Source organism: Petromyzon marinus, chromosome 80 (genome assembly GCF_048934315.1).
Source record: "Petromyzon marinus isolate PM22_M1 ecotype Great Lakes invasive population chromosome 80, UKy_Petmar_22M1.pri1.0, whole genome shotgun sequence".
Taxonomy (NCBI): domain Eukaryota; kingdom Metazoa; phylum Chordata; class Hyperoartia; order Petromyzontiformes; family Petromyzontidae; genus Petromyzon; species Petromyzon marinus.
In genome coordinates, this window is record NC_133746.1 from 8,232,457 (window position 1) to 8,249,521 (window position 17,065).

Sequence of the window (17,065 nt, forward strand, 5' to 3'; positions counted from 1 at the left end):
TGGCCGTGAGCGGGAATCGAACCCGGGTCGCCAGGTTCATAGCGCAGCGCGCTAACCGCTACACTGACACACACACACTGACACACACACACTGACACACACACACTGACACACACACACGCTGAAACACACACACACTAACACACACACACACTCTGACACACACACACTGACACACACACACACTGACACACACACACTGACACACACACACTGACACACACACACACACTGACACACACAGAGACACTAACACACACACTGACACACACACACTGACACACACACACTGACACACACACACACTGACACTAACACACACGCACTGACACACACACACTGACACACACTGACACACACACACACACTGACACACACACACACACACACTGACACACACACACTGACACACACACACTGACACTGACACACACACACTGACACAGACACACACTGACACACACACATCAACAACAACCGCCATTCGCCACTAAGTGGCGGTGACGTCACCACGACGCTTGTGCCAGGCTATGTGCACCGTGAGGCCACGTGAAGTGTCGAACGCCCGCTGGCAGGAGGTCACTGGGCAGACCCAGGTGCCACGGGTCGACTGACTGACACACACACACTGACACACACACACACTGACACACACACACTGACACACACATACTGACACACATACTGACACACACACACATACTGACACACACACACTGACACACACACACACATACTGACACACACACATACTGACACACACACTGACACACACACACATACTGACACACACCCACCATACACACGCCCCAGGGTGGCAAGTTGCCTCTGCGTGCCTGGTCGAGTCTCGAGACAGCCCAGAGGCTCCGCGTGTCGCAACTTCCACGCCCTTCACTGTAGAGCCACAAAGACAAAGCTCCCCCGTGTAGCCTCTAGCAGGGCTGTAGGGGCAAGTGCTGTTAGTAGCGAGTAGCAGCAGCACCTATACACAGACAAAGCTCCCCCGTGTAGCCTCTAACAGGGCTGTAGGGGCAAGTGCTGTTAGTAGCGAGTAGCAGCAGCACCTATACACAGACAAAGATCCCCCGTGTAGCCTCTAGCAGGGCTGTAGGGGCAAGTGCTGTTAGTAGCGAGTAGCAGCAGCGCCTATACACAGACAAAGATCCCCCGTGTAGCCTCTAACAGGGCTGTAGGGGCAAGTGCTGTTAGTAGCGAGTAGCAGCAGCACCTACACACAGACAAAGATCCCCCGTGTAGCCTCTAGCAGGGCTGTAGGGGCAAGTGCTGTTAGTAGCGAGTAGCAGCAGCACCTACACACAGACAAAGATCCCCCGTGTAGCCTCTAGAAGGGCTGTAGGGGCAAGTGTTGTTAGCCAGCAGCACCTATACACAGACAAAGATCCCCCGTGTAGCCTCTAGCAGGGATGTAGGGGCAAGTGCTGTTAGTAGCGAGTAGCAGCAGCGCCTATACACAGACAAAGCTCCCCCGTGTAGCCTCTAGCAGGGCTGTAGGGGCAAGTGCTGTTAGTAGCGAGTAGCAGCAGCGCCTATACACAGACAAAGATCCCCCGTGTAGCCTCTAACAGGGCTGTAGGGGCAAGTGCTGTTAGTAGCGAGTAGCAGCAGCACCTACACACAGACAAAGATCCCCCGTGTAGCCTCTAGCAGGGCTGTAGGGGCAAGTGCTGTTAGTAGCGAGTAGCAGCAGCACCTACACACAGACAAAGATCCCCCGTGTAGCCTCTAGCAGGGCTGTAGGGGCAAGTGCTGTTAGCGAGCACCACCAATGAAGGCTACCGGCACTGTGGCACACACAGAGGGGGTTGGTGGCCAGCACCACGCTCGGCCGCCTTTGTGTCCGCAAACTCATGTTTTTGAGGCTGAGTCGACCTAGGGGAGGCCCAGCACCGGGTTTTAGATCGTCGCCCGTGGCGATGTTGGCCTTGAGCGGGAATCGAAAGCGGGGTCGCCGGGTTCGTAGCGCTAACTACTGCCCCACCGCTCCCCACGAACACGCAGACACCACGTGTACAACGACCGCCATGCTGTCACCACGGCGCTTGTGCCAGGCTAGGTGCACCTTGAGGCCACGTGAAGTGTCAAGGTCACGGGGTAGCCCCAGCAGGTGCCACGGGTCGACTGACTGAGATGACTGAGATGACTGGCCGATGCACCACCCGTGCCCCCTACTGTGCCAACCTGCTGTGCTTTAGCCACCCGGCGCTACGCTCGTTGTTGTGAGCGTCGCTCCTCCGCCCTCCGTTGTTGTTGTTGGAGGGCGACTACCTCCAACTGCCCAGTAGCAGCGTCCTTCACGAGCTTCCTCCACAGAGGCCGATCTTGACACCGCTGGTACCGGTCATCGGCAAGTCCACTCAGCTCCACGTCCTCCTGTACCACATCACTCCATCTCTTCTCGAGCCCGTGCCGCACCCGTTTAGCCCCAACCACCACCACCGCCACCCCCACCCCATCTGACACAGCCAACACAGCCGTGCCTGCCGGAGGAGCTCACCAATCGGACTCTGTGCAGATATTTGAAGAATTTTGTGAGCTTCTCACACATTGCGGGCTGGTGGAACCCAGGATGGATCGTACGCAGGACGAGCCTGAGTGTTTCCACGTATCACAAGCGTAGAGAAGGGAGGGAATGACCGTGGCCGAGAAGACCTGAAGCTTAGTGCGGAGGGACAGACCAGGTAGGAAGCTTCCACACAGCAGAAGATTTACGCAGCCTGATGAAAAGATATTGCCGCTCGACTGATTCGGAGTGAGACCTCTGCTGTCAAACCGGAGCCGGTCATAAGCACACTGCCCAGGTACGGGAAACTCTCCAATCTGTCCATAACTGCCCCATCACCGATCGGGAGTTGTGGGGGTGGAGTGTCGGATGATACAAAATACCCAGGCAGGTGCTTAGTTTTGGTGGGGCTGATGGTAAGGCCCCACCTCTTAGTGGCACGCTCCAGTCTCAGCAGCAGCGTCTCCAACTCCTACTCTGAATGAGCAGCTATTACCAAATCATCGGCATATGTAACGTGGTTGAGCAATAGGGAGCCATCCCTTGACCGCACCCGGGCATCGATCAGCCTCTCATTATTTCTGTACCAGGTGGAGATTCCTCCTGTACAGCTATTGAAGGTTTCACGAACTACGTGGTCGAAATAAATGTTAAATAATGTGGGAGCCAGAGGACATCCCTGTCGCACCCCAAGGTGTACAGGGAACGGCTCCGACTCCCGGCCACGTAGTTTTACCCGGGCCCGCTCACCATCATGAAGGTCCTCAATAATTGTGAGCAGAGTGTCAGGGACTCCAAAAGCACGAAGAACAACCCATAGCCCAGGCCTACTGATGGTATCATAGGGCCTTGACCAGGTCAATAAAGCAGAGATGTAGGTCTTGCTGGAATTCCCTACACCTCTGCTGTAGCAGACGGACCAGAAAATATGGCATCTGCGCAGGACCGCCCTTTCCTGAAACCGCATTGGGGCTCCGCAAGCCTCTCCTCGGCGTGCCTGGCGAGGCGATGTTGAATAATCCTTGCAAGCACCCAGCCAAACGCCCCCTTTAATTGTTCAAATGAGGGCATCTTTCCAACCTTGTGGTCCAGACAGTTGCGATGATGTCAGGTGTAGGGGTAGTCTGCACACAGTCGCCACAAGCTCCCCCGGCTAACCTGTTCCGTTCGAGTTACAGAGATCGGATTACCGCTCATGCCCAGACCTCCAGCCCCCCAAACGATTGTGATTAGGGTGTGGACGCTGCGCGGTGCCCCTATTGATGGAATTTTAGGGGCCGATTGTGCAGTGCCCCACTGTTCCCCGAACCTCCGAGCGAATTGGGGTAGTGTAGTGTATAGTGTAGTGTGTAGTAGTGTAGTGTGAAGTGTATAGTAGTGTAGTGTGTAGTAGTGTAGTGTGTAGTGTATAGTAGTGTAGTGTATAGTAGTGTAGTGTATAGAGTAGTGTATAGTAGTGTAGTGTATAGTAGTGTAGTGTATAGTGCAGTGTGTAGTGTAATGTATTTTGTAGTGTATAGTGTAGTGTATAGTAGTGTAGTGTGTAGTGTAGTGTATAGTAGTGTGTAGTAGTGTAGTGTATAGTAGTGTAGTGTATAGTAGTGCAGTGTATAGTGTAGCGTATAGTAGTGTAGTGTATAGTGTATAGTAGTGTAGTGTGTAGTAGTGTAGTGTGTAGTGTATAGTAGTATAGTGTATAGTAGTGTAGTGTATAGTAGTGTAGTGTATAGAGTAGTGTATAGTAGTGTAGTGTATAGTAGTATAGTGTATAGTGTAGTGTATAGTGTAGTGTGTAGTGTAATGTATTGTGTAGTGTATAGTGTAGTGTATAGTAGTGTAGTGTGTAGTGTAGTGTATAGTAGTGTGTAGTAGTGTAGTGTATAGTAGTGTAGTGTATAGTATTGTAGTCTATAGTAGTGTAGTGTATAGTGTAGTGTATTGTGTAGTGTATAGTGTAGTGTAGTGTATAGTATAGTGTAGTGTATAGTAGTGTAGTGTATAGTGTAGTGTATAGTGTAGTGTATAGTAGTGTAGTGTATAGTAGTGTAGTGTATTATAGTGTATAGTAATGTAAAGTAGTGTAGTGTATAGTAGTGTGTAGTGTAGTGTATTGTGTATTATAGTGTAATATAGTGTATAGTAGTGCATACTAGTGTGTAGTGTAGTGTATAGTAGTGTGTAGTGTAGTGTATAGTGTACTGTATAGTATTGTGTAGTGTAGTGTATAGTGTAGTGTATAGTAGTGTAGTGTATAGTAGTGTAGTGTATAGCGTAGTGTATAGTAGTGTATAGAGTATAGTGTATAGTAGTGTAGTGTATTGTGTATTATAGTGTATACTAGTGTAGTGTATAGTAGTGTGTAGTGTAGTGTATAGTAGTGTATAGTGTATTATAGTGTATACTAGTGTAGTGTATAGTAGTGTGTAGTGTAGTGTATAGTAGTGTATAGTGTATTATAGTGTATACTAGTGTAGTGTATAGTAGTGTGTAGTGTAGTGTATAGTAGTGTAAAGTGTATTATAGTGTATACTAGTGTAGTGTATAGTAGTGTGTAGTGTATAGTGTAGTGTATAGTAGTGTAGTGTATAGTGTAGTCTATAGAGTATAGTGTATAGTAGTGTAGTGTATTGTGTATTATAGTGTATACAAGTGTAGTGTATAGTAGTGTGTAGTGTAGTGTATTGTGTAGTGTATAGTAGTGTATAGTGTATCATAGTGTATACTAGTGTAGTGTAGTATACTAATACAGCACACCGGTAGTGTGCTGGAGAGCCAAGCCACAACATTTACAATCTGAGTCCCGTGACATTCCGCCAGGAATCACAACTAGCTTCATCAGGCTACAGCCACATTGGTGTACAAGTCCACCGTCTCACTGTGGTGGCCATGCTTGTGAGCTCTTGAACAAAGTGATGGAGTTATTGTGCAGTCACTATGATGATGATGATGCCATCGTCATCACCATCACCACCTTCACGATCATCACCACCACCATACCATCTTCATCACCACCATCTTCACCACCACCACCACCTCCACCACCTTCATCACCACCAACACCATCACCACCATCACCACCTTCACCATCATCACCTCCATCACCTTCATCACCACCACCAACACCACCACCACCTTCACCACCATCACCACCACCACCACCACCTTCACCATGACCACCACCTTCATCACCACCACCTTCATCACCACCACCACCTTCACCATCATCACCAACACCATCACCACCACCTTCACCACCACCATCACTACCTTCACCATCACCACCACCGTCGCCATCATCACCACCACCATCACCACCACCACCTTCACCATCACCACCATCACCACCACCTTCACCACCACCACCTTCACCATCACCACCACCTTCACCACCACCTTCACCACCACCATCACCACCTTCACCATCACCACCACCACCTTAACCACCACCATCACAACCATCACCATCACCACCACCTTCACCACCTTCACCACCATCACCACCACCACCTTCATCACCACCACCACCGTCACCATCATCACCACCACCATCACCACCACCACCTTAACCACCACCATCACCACCATCACCATCACCACTACCACCATCACCACCATCACCACCAACACCATCACCAACACCACCACCTTCACCATCACCACCTTCACCATTATCACCACCACCACCTTCACCATCACCACCACCTTCACCACCATCACCACCATCACCACCACCATCACTCATGTCTCCCCCCTCCCCGTGTCTCCCCGTGTCTCCCCCCGTCTCCCCGTGTCTCCCCGTGTCTCCTCGTGTCTCCCCCCTCCCCGTGTCTCCCCGTGTCTCCCCGTGTCTCCCGCTCTCTCCCCGTGTCTCCCCGTGTCTCCCCTGTCTCCCCGTGTCTCCCCCTGTCTCCCCGTTTCTCCCCGTGTCTCCCCCTGTCTCCCCGTGTCTCCCCGTGTCTCATTGTGTCTCATTTGGTCTCCCCGTGTCTCCCCTGTCTCCCCGTGTCTCCCCGTGTCTCCCCCTGTCTCCCCCTGTCTCCCCGTGTCTCCCCGTGTCTCATTGTGTCTCATTGTGTCTCCCGCTCTCCCCCCGTGTCTCCCCGTGTCTCCCCCCTCCCCGTGTCTCCCCGTGTCTCCTCGTGTCTCCCCCGTCTCCCCGTGTCTCCCCCCGTCTCCCCGTGTCTCCCCCTGTCTCCCCGTGTCTCCCCGTGTCTCCCCCTGTCTCCCCGTGTCTCCCCCTGTCTCCCCGTGTCTCCCCGTGTCTCCCCCTGTCTCCCCGTGTCTCCCCGTATCTCCCCGTGTCTCCCCGTGTCTCCCCCTGTCTCCCCGTGTCTCCCCGTGTCTCCCCCTGTCTCCCCGTGTCTCCCCGTGTCTCCCCCTGTCTCCCCGTGTCTCCCCCTGTCTCCCCGTGTCTCCCCGTGTCTCCCCCTGTCTCCCCGTGTCTCCCCCTGTCTCCCCGTGTCTCCCCCTGTCTCCCCGTGTCTCCCCTGTCTCCCCGTGTCTCCCGCTCTCTCCCCCTGTCTCCCCGTGTCTCCCCGTGTCTCCCCGTGTCTCCCCCTGTCTCCCCCCTCCCCGTGTCTCCTCGTGTCTCCTCGTGTCTCCCCGTGTCTCCCCCTCCCCGTGTCTCCCCGTGTCTCCCCGTGTCTCCCCCTGTCTCCCCCTGTCTCCCCGTGTCTCCCCCTGTCTCCCCGTGTCTCCCCGTGTCTCCCGCTCTCTCCCCCTGTCTCTCCGTGTCTCCCCGTGTCTCCCCCCGTCTCCCCGTGTCTCCCCGTGTCTCATTGTGTCTCCCCGTGTCTCCCCGTGTCTCCCCCTGTCTCCCCTGTCTCCCCCTGTCTCCCCGTGTCTCCCCGTGTGTCTCCCCTGTCTCCCCGTGTCTCCCCGTGTCTCATTGTGTCTCATTGTGTCTCCCCGTGTCTCCCCTGTCTCCCCGTGTCTCCCCGTGTGTCTCCAGGTGTCTCGTCCGCGCTCCGTCGCCGAGACTCAGTGGGGAGGGGCTGGCGTTGCGTTCGCGGCGGGGGGAGGAGCCTCCACGTTGGGGGGGGGGCGCCGCTCGGCCCCGCCCCCCGGGCCCCCCAGGACACGCCCCTCCAGTCTCCACGTGTCTCCGGGAGCGCCGGTTCAGAGACTCGACGTGTCCCCGCTCGAACTGAGCCCCCCGCCGCGGTGAGACGCGCCTGTCTCTGTGTCTGTCTACGTGTGTCTCTGTGTCTCTGTGTCTGTGTGTGTGTCTCTGTGTGTGTCTGTCTCTCTGTGTGTGTCTCTGTGTGTGTGTCTCTGTGTGTGTCCCCGCTCGAACTGAGCCCCCCGCCGAGGTGAGACGCGCCTGTCTCTGTGTCTGTCTACGTGTGTCTCTGTGTCTCTGTGTCTGTGTGTGTGTCTCTGTGTGTGTCTGTCTCTCTGTGTGTGTCTCTGTGTCTCTGTGTGTGTGTGTGTCTCTGTGTGTGTCTCTGTGTGTGTCTGTCTCTCTGTGTGTGTCTGTCTCTCTGTGTGTGTCTCTGTGTGTGTGTCTCTGTGTGTGTCTCTGTGTGTGTCTCTGTATGTGTCCCCGCTCGAACTGAGCCCCCCGCCGCGGTGAGACGCGCCTGTCTCTGTGTCTGTCTACGTGTGTCTCTGTGTGTGTCTCTGTGTGTCTGTGTCTCTGTGTGTCTGTGTGTGTCTCTATGTCTCTGTGTCTCTGTGTCTGTGTGTCTGTCTCTCTGTGTCTGTCTACGCCTGTCTCTGTGTCTGTGTGTCTGTGTGTGTGTGTCTCTGTGTGTGTCTCTGTGTGTGTCTGTCTCTCTGTGTGTGTCTGTCTCTCTGTGTGTGTCTCTGTGTGTGTGTCTCTGTGTGTGTCTCTGTGTGTGTCTCTGTGTGTGTCCCCGCTCGAACTGAGCCCCCCGCCGCGGTGAGACGCGCCTGTCTCTGTGTCTGTCTACGTGTGTCTCTGTGTCTCTGTGTGTCTCCGCCTGTCTCTGTGTCTCTGTGTGTCTCTGTGTGTGTCTCTGTGTGTGTGTCTGTGTGTGTGTCTCTGTGTGTGTGTCTCTGTGTCTGTGTGTGTGTCTCTGTGTGTCTCTGTGTGTCTCTGTGTGTGTCTCTGTGTGTGTGTCTGTGTGTGTGTCTGTGTGTGTGTGTCTCTGTGTCTGTGTGTGTGTGTCTCTGTGTGTGTGTCTCTGTGTGTGTGTCTCTGTGTGTGTCTCTGTGTGTGTCTCTGTGTGTGTCTCTGTGTGTGTGTCTCTGTGTGTGTCTGTGTGTGTGTCTCTGTGTGTGTCTCTGTGTGTGTCTCTGTGTGTGTCTCTGTGTGTGTCTCTGTGTGTGTCCCCGCTCGAACTGAGCCCCCCGCCGCGGTGAGACGCGCCTGTCTCTGTGTCTGTCTACGTGTGTCTCTGTGTCTCTGTGTGTCTCTGTGTCTCTGTGTGGTGTCTTTGTGTGTGTGTCTCCGTGTGTGTCTCTGTGTGTGTCTCTGTGTGTGTCTCTGTGTGTGTCTGTCTCTGTGTGTGTCTCTGTGTGTGTGTCTCTGTGTGTGTCTGTCTCTGTGTGTGTCTCTGTGTGTGTGTCTCTGTGTGTGTCCCCGCTCGAACTGAGCCCCCCGCCGCGGTGAGACGCGCTTGTCTCTGTGTGTCTGTGTCTCTGTGTGTGTGTCTGTGTCTCTGTGTGTGTCTCTGTGTGTGTCTGTGTGTGTCTGTGTCTCTGTGTCTCTGTGTCTGTCTACGCCTGTCTCTGTGTCTGTGTGTCTCTGTGTGTGTGTGTCTGTGTGTGTGTGTCTGTGTGTGTGTCTCTGTGTGTGTGTGTCTGTGTGTGTCTGTGTGTCTCTGTGTGTCTCTGTGTGTGTCTCTGTGTGTGTGTCTGTGTGTGTGTCTCTGTGTGTCACCGCCTGTATCTGTGTGTGTCTCTGTGTCTCTGTGTGTCTCCGTGTGTCTCTGTGTGTGTCTCCGTGTGTCTATGTGTGTGTCTCCGCCTGTCTCCGTGTGTGTCCCTGTGTGGTGTCTCTGTGTGTCTCTGTGGGTGTCTCTGTGTGTGTCTCCGTGTGTGTCTCCGCCTGTCTCTGTGTCTCTGTGTGTGTCTCTGTGTGTGTCTCCGTGTGTGTCTCCGCCTGTCTCTGTGTGTGTCTCCGCCTGTCTCTGTGTGTGTCTCCGCCTGTCTCTGTGTCTCTGTGTCTCTGTGTGTGTCTCTGTGTGTGTCTGTGTGTGTGTGTGTCTGTGTGTCACCGCCTGTATCTGTGTGTGTCTCTGTGTGTGTCTCTGTGTGTGTGTCTCTGTGTGTCTCCGTGTGTCTCTGTGTGTGTCTCCGTGTGTCTCCGTGTGTCTCCGTGTGTATCTCCGCCTGTCTCCGTGTGTGTCCCTGTGTGGTGTCTCTGTGTGTCTCTGTGTGTGTCTCTGTGTGTGTCTCCGTGTGTGTCTCCGCCTGTCTCTGTGTCTCTGTGTGTGTCTCTGTGTGTGTCTCCGTGTGTGTCTCCGCCTGTCTCTGTGTGTGTCTCCGCCTGTCTCTGTGTGTGTCTCCGCCTGTCTCTGTGTATCTGTGTCTCTGTGTGTGTCTCTGTGTGTGTGTCTGTGTATGTGTGTCTGTGTGTCACCGCCTGTGTCTGTGTGTGTGTCTCTGTGTGTGTCTCCGTGTGTGTCTCCGCCTGTCTCTGTGTGTGTCTCCGCCTGTCTCTGTGTGTGTCTCCGCCTGTCTCTGTGTCTCTGTGTCTCTGTGTGTGTCTCCGTGTGTGTCTCTGTGTGTGTCTCCGTGTGTCTCCGTGTGTGTCTCCGCCTGTCTCCGTGTGTGTCCCTGTGTGGTGTCTCTGTGTGTCTCTGTGTGTGTCTCTGTGTGTGTCTCCGTGTGTGTCTCCGCCTGTCTCTGTGTCTCTGTGTGTGTCTCTGTGTGTGTCTCCGTGTGTGTCTCCGCCTGTCTCTGTGTGTGTTTCCGCCTGTCTCTGTGTGTGTCTCCGCCTGTCTCTGTATCTCTGTGTCTCTGTGTGTGTGTCTGTGTGTGTGTGTCTGTGTGTCACCGCCTGTGTCTGTGTGTGTCTCTGTGTCTCTGTGTGTCTCTGTGTGTCTCCGTGTGTCTCTGTGTGTGTCTCCGTGTGTCTCCGTGTGTGTCTCCGCCTGTCTCCGTGTGTGTCCCTGTGTGGTGTCTCTGTGTGTCTCTGTGTGTGTCTCTGTGTGTGTCTCCGTGTGTGTCTCCGCCTGTCTCTGTGTCTCTGTGTGTGTCTCTGTGTGTGTCTCCGTGTGTGTCTCCGCCTGTCTCTGTGTGTGTCTCCGCCTGTCTCTGTGTGTGTCTCCGCCTGTCTCTGTGTCTCTGTGTCTCTGTGTGTGTGTCTGTGTGTGTGTGTCTGTGTGTCACCGCCTGTGTCTGTGTGTGTCTCTGTGTCTCTGTGTGTCTCTGTGTGTCTCCGTGTGTCTCTGTGTGTGTCTCCGTGTGTCTCCGTGTGTGTCTCCGCCTGTCTCCGTGTGTGTCCCTGTGTGGTGTCTCTGTGTGTCTCTGTGTGTGTCTCTGTGTGTGTCTCCGTGTGTGTCTCCGCCTGTCTCTGTGTGTGTCTCCGCCTGTCTCTGTGTGTGTCTCCGCCTGTCTCTGTGTCTCTGTGTCTCTGTGTGTGTCTCCGTGTGTGTCTCTGTGTGTGTCTCCGTGTGTGTCTCCGTGTGTGTCTCCGCCTGTCTCTGTGTGTGTCTCCGCCTGTCTCTGTGTGTGTCTCCGCCTGTCTCTGTGTGTGTCTCCGCCTGTCTCTGTGTGTGTCTGTGAGTGTCTCCGCCTGTCTCCGTGTGTGTCTCCGCCTGTCTCTGTGTGTGTTTGTGTGTGTGTCCGCCTGTCTCCGTGTGTGTCTCCGCCTGTCTGTGTGTGTGTCTCCGCCTGTCTCTGTGTGTGTCTCCGCCTGTCTCTGTGTGTGTGTCTTCGCCTGTCTCCGTGTGTGTCTGTGTGTGTCTCCGCCTGTCTCTGTGTGTGTCTCCGCCTGTCTCTGTGTGTGTCTCCGCCTGTCTCCGTGTGTGTCTGTGTGTGTCTCCACCTGTCTCTGTGTGTGTCTCCGCCTGTCTCTGTGTCTCTGTGTGTCTCTGTGTGTGTCTCCTGTGTGTCTGTGTCTCTGTGTGTGTCTCCGTGTGTGTCTCCGTGTGTGTCTCTGTGTGTGTCTCTGTGTGTGTCTCCGCCTGTCTCTGTGTCTCTGTGTGTGTCTCTGTGTGTGTCTCCGCCTGTCTCTGTGTCTCTGTGTGTCTCCGCCTGTCTCCGCCTGTCTCCGCCTGTCTCCGCCTGTCTCCGTGTGTGTCTCCGTGTGTGTCTACGTGTGTGTCTCCGCCTGTCTCTGTGTCTCTGTGTGTGTCTCCGCCTGTCTCCGCCTGTCTCCGTGTGTCTCTGTGTGTGTCTCCGCCTGTCTCTGTGTGTGTCTCCGTGTGTCTCCGCCTGTCTCCGCCTGTCTCTGTGTCTCCGTGTGTGTCTCCGTGTGTGTCTCCGCCTGTCTCCGCCTGTCTCCGTGTGTGTCTCCGTGTGTGTCTCCGTGTGTGTCTCCGCCTGTTTCTGTGTCTCCGTGTGTGTCTCCGCCTGTCTCCGTGTGTCTCCGTGTGTGTCTCCGCCTGTCTCTGTGTCTCTGTGTGTGTCTCCGCCTGTCTCTGTGTGTGTGTCCGCCTGTCTCCGTGTGTGTCTCCGCCTGTCTCTGTGTGTGTCTCCGTGTGTGTCTCCGTGTGTGTCTCCGCCTGTCTCTGTGTGTCTCTGTGTGTCTCCGCCTGTCTCCGTGTGTCTCCGTGTGTGTCTCCGCCTGTCTCTGTGTCTCTGTGTGTGTCTCCGCCTGTCTCCGCCTGTCTCGCCTGTCTCTGTGTGTCTCCGCCTGTCTCCGCCTGTCTTCACCTGTCTCCGCCTGTCTCCGCCTGTCTCCGTGTGTATCCGTGTGTGTCTCCGCCTGTCTCTGTGTCTCTGTGTGTGTCTCTGTGTGTGTCTCCGTGTGTGTCTCCGCGTGTCTCTGTGTCTCCGTGTGTGTCTCCGCCTGTCTCCGCCTGTCTCCGTGTGTGTCTCCGTGTGTGTCTCCGTGTGTGTCTCCGTGTGTCTCCGCCTGTCTCCATGTGTGTCTCCGTGTGTGTCTCTGTGTGTGTCTCTGTGTCTCCGCCTGTGTGTCTCCGTGTGTGTCTCCGTGTGTGTCTCCGTGTGTCTCCACCTGTCTCCGTATGTGTCTCCGCCTGTCTCCGCCTGTCTCCGTGTGTGTCTCCGTGTGTGTCTCCGCCTGTCTCCGTGTGTGTCTCCACCTGTCTCCACCTGTCTCCGTGTGTCTCCGTGTGTGTCTCCGTGTGTGTCTCCGTGTGTCTCCGCCTGTCTCCGTGTGTGTCTCCGCCTGTCTCCGTGTGTGTCTCCACCTGTCTCCACCTGTCTCCGTGTGTCTCCGTGTGTGTCTCCGTGTGTGTCTCCGTGTGTCTCCGCCTGTCTCCGTGTGTGTCTCCGCCTGTCTCCGTGTGTGTCTCCACCTGTCTCCACCTGTCTCCGTGTGTCTCCGTGTGTCTCCGCGTGTTTCTCCGCGTGTGTCTCCGTGTGTGTCTCTGTGTGTCTCTGTGTGTGTCTCTGTGTGTGTCTCTGTGTGTGTCTCTGTGTGTCTCTGTGTGTGTCTCCGTGTGTGTCTCCGCCTGTCTCCGCGTGTGTCTCCGCTTGTCTCTGTGTGTGTCTCTGTGTGTCTCTGTGTGTCTTCCCGCGTGTCTCCACCTGTCTCCGCCTGTCTCCGTGTGTCTCCGTGTGTGTCTCCGCGTGTGTCTACGTGTGTCTCCCTGTGCCTCCGCCTGTCTCCGCCTGTCTCCGTGTGCCTCCGCTTGTCTCCGCCTGTCTCCGTGTGCCTCCACCTGTCTCCGCCTGTCTCCGTGTGTCTCCGCGTGTCTCCGCCTGTCTCCGTGTGTCTCCGCGTGTCTCCGCCTGTCTCCGCGTGTCTCCGCCTGTCTCCGCCTGTCTCCGTGTGTCTCCGCCTGTCTCCGCGTGTCTCCACCTGTCTCCGCGTGTCTCCACCTGTCTCCGCCTGTCTCCGTGTGTCTCCGCGTGTCTCCGCCTGTCTCCACGTGTCTCCGTGTGTCTCCGCCTGTATCTGCGTGTGTCCTACGCATGTGTCTCCGTGTGTGTCTCCGCGTGTCTCCGTGTGTGTCTGTGTCTCTGTACGGGCCTGTGTCTCCGTGTGTATCTATGTCTTCTCGCCTGTCTCCGTGTGTGTGTCCGTGTGTCTCCGCCTGTCTCCGTGTGTCTCTGCCTGTATCCGCGTGTGTCCTACGCATGTGTCTCCCCTGTGTCTCCGCGTGTCTCCGTGTGTATCTGTGTCTCACCGTGTGTCTCCACGTGTCTCCGCCTGTAGTAGTGTAGTGTATAGTAGTGCAGTGTGTAGTATAGTGTATAGTAGTGTAGTGTATAGTAGTGTGTAGTGTATTGTGTAGTATAGTGTACAGTAGTGTATAGTAGTGTAGTGTAGTGTGTAGTATAGTGTATAGTAGTGTAGTGTATAGTAGTGTGTAGTGTAGTGTATTGTGTAGTATAGTTATTAAGCAGTGTGTAGGAGTGTAGTGTGTAGTATAGTGTATCGTAGTAAGCGATCTAGCTAACCTTATCCTGGACACCCCGGGGGACAGACGTCTATGACGTCTCCTGGCCAAACCCCATTTGGCGGAGCCAGGAGACTGAATCTTTACCCTCGGGGCTCCTCCAGAAACAACAAAAAGCCACTTCGTGTGGCCACGTGGAATGTTCGAACGCTCACTGCGGAGAAGAGGCTGCCACTCCTCTGTCGGGAGCTGGACTAATACCGCCTGGATCTCTGAGGTATTCAAGAGGGTCCGGTGGACCGGCTCTGCCTCCTGCCACCATGAGGGGTGGACAGTCCTCTACTCGGGTGCAGGAGACTGCCAAACAACAGGGAGTGGCTCTTCTTCTGAATAAAGTAATGAATTGGGCGTGGGAGCGTGGCGGTGAAGTGTGCGGCAAGGTGTAAGCCCCAGGCTACTTTGAGGAATGGTGGTCGTGGTTACTTATGCCCCCACCGAAGATGAACATCCGTGGAGGGATGCAGGCAAAGCCGATGATTCAGATGCCTTCTATGACCTCCTGTAACAGGTGCTGGCTAAAGTGGCCCCTCGGGATAGAGTCATCTTGTTGGGTGACTTCAATGCCCGAGTTGGTCATGATGCTGGCACCTGGTCTTGAGTGATTGGAAGGCATGGGCCAGATGAGCTTAATAGCAACGGTAGGAGGCTGCTAGACTTCTGTGCAGTCTATGGGCTTGTAATTACCAACACGCTGTTCCAGCATCGCCACATCCACACAACATCATGGATGCACGCCGGGTCCAAGCAAGAACATCTGCTGGACTACATAGTGATGGAACAGAAGATGCGGGCCCATGTCCTTGACACCAGGACCTACTGTGGAGCTGATCTGCCCACTGACCATCGACTTGTCATCTTAAAAGATGCGCCTGCCATTCTTCCACTCCGGTGGTGGGTGTACACCCAGGACCCCATTCAAACCCAAAGTAGCCTGGTCTCAGCTAGCTGATGAAAGTTGCAAGCGAGAATTTCATCGTCACTTGCGGCTGGGGTTGGCATCGTCCCTCACTCCTCCTGATGTCGAGGGGAAATGGGCGAGGTTTAGGACTGTGGTTCATGAAGCTGCAATGGCTGCTTTGGGTACACGGTCTAAGCCTCCCCAGAGATCCTGGCTGGCAGAGGAGGTGTTTCGGCTGCCTGAGAAAAAGCGACAGGCCCACTCTCACTGTCTACGGCATCCCACGTAGGTGAATGAGGAGGCTTACCGCAGCCTTCGCTCGGAGGTTCGGAGAGCCGTGAGGCGCTGCAAGGATGGGTGGTGGTCGCGGGTTGCTGAGGAGATGGAGTCTGCCTCAGTGGCCCACGATCACAAATAACTGTTTAACTCAATCAAAAAAGTGACCTGCAGTGCCCCACCTATTACCATCATTAGGGGAAAGGACGGTGATCCGATCTCCGACCCCCAGGTACAGGTTTGCAGATTTGCTGAGCATTTCTGTGAGGTCCTGGGGGAAAGGAAATCCCTTAGCTTGGAAAACATCGTGGGGCAAAGTAGGGATGACACTGCTGAGGCTGCTGTGCCTCAAATATTGGAAGAAGTCACCCCCTGTGAGTGGCTGGCTGAGGTGCCATCTGTGAAGGAATTACAGAAGGCGATCCAGAGCCTGAGACCAGAAAAAGCGCCGGGCAGAGATGATCTCCCAAGCAAAATGCTGATGGAGGGTGGCGTTCGTGCACAGACTGCCCGACATTGCATCACAATAACAGTCTGGACCACTGGACAGGTTCCTCAGGATTGGAAGGATGCCCTGGTGGTCCCCCTCTATAAGAAGTGGGACTGCACAGACTGTAACAACTACAGGGGCATCTCACTCCTCAGTGTGCCGGGAAAGGTCCTGGAATTTCCATCTGGTACAGATACAATAGGAGGCTGATCGATGCCCGGGTGTGGTCAAGGGATGGCTCCCTATTGCTCAACCACGTTATGTATGCTGATGATTTGGTAATAGCTGCTCGGTCAGAGGAGGAGTTGGAGACGCTGCTGCTGAGACTGGAGCGTGCCACTAAGAGGTGGGGCCTTACCATCAGCCCCACCAAAACTAAGCACCTGCCTGGGTATTTTGTACCATCGGACACTCCACCCCCACAACTCCCAATCGGTGATGGGGCAGTTGTGGAGAGAGTGGAGAGTTTCCCATACCTGGGCAGTGCGCTCATGACCGGTTCCAGTTTGACAGCAGAGGTCTCACTCTGAATCAGTCGAGCGGCAATATCTTTTCATCGATTGCATAACGCTGTGTGGAAGCTACCTGGTCTGTCGCTCCGCACTAAGCTTCAGGTCTTCTCGGCCACGGTCATTCCCTCCCTTCTCTACGCTTGCGAAACGTGGACCCCCCTAATGGAACATCTTCGCCGGTTAGAAACATTTAGGCTGGCCTGCCTACGATCCATCCTGGGCTTAACCAGGCTGGACTGTGTGAGGAGCTCACAAATCCTTGAAAGATCTGGGCAAGGTCCCATCGGTGAGCTCCTCCGGCAGGCAAGGCTGCGTTGGCTGGGTCATGTAGCCCGCATGCCCAGCCACCGCATGTCGAAACAACTTTTGTTCGGTCGGATCAAGGGGGCTAAATGGGCGCGGCACGGGCTAGAGAAGAGATGGAGCTGATGTGGTACAGGAGGACGTGGAGCTGAGTGGACTTGCCGATGACCGGCACCAGCGGTGTCAAGATCGGCCTCTGTGGAGGACGCTCATAAAGGACGCTGCTGCAGCTACTGGGCAGTTGGAGGCAGTCGCCCTCCAACAACAACAACAGAGGGCGGAGGAGCGACGCTCACAACAACGAGCGGAGCGCCGGGTGGCTAAAGCACAGCAAGTTGGCACAATAGGGGGCACAGGTGGTGCATCAGCCAGTCATCTCAGGCATCTCAGTCAGTCGACCCGTGGCACCTGCTGGGTCTGCCCCGTGACCTCTGGCCAGCGAGCGTTCGACACTTCACGTGACTGCCTCAACGTGCACCTAGCCTGGCACAAGCGCCGTGGTTACGTAACCCCCACTTAGTGGCGGTTGTTGTTGTAGTGTATAGCAGTATTGTTCGTCTG

General features: G+C 55.0%; 1 protein-coding gene across 1 annotated transcript in view; it reads left to right on the forward strand.

Annotated features, from left to right (window-relative positions):
- The first annotated feature begins 9,070 nt into the window (after positions 1 to 9,070).
- LOC116958693 (plakophilin-2-like) overlaps positions 9,071 to 17,065 on the forward strand; it is a 69,069-nt gene continuing 61,074 nt past the window's right edge. Inside the window, exon 1 of the mRNA XM_076057223.1 lies at positions 9,071 to 9,094. The gene's annotated coding sequence lies outside the window, so the exon portion shown is untranslated. The remainder of the gene's footprint in view (positions 9,095 to 17,065) is intronic.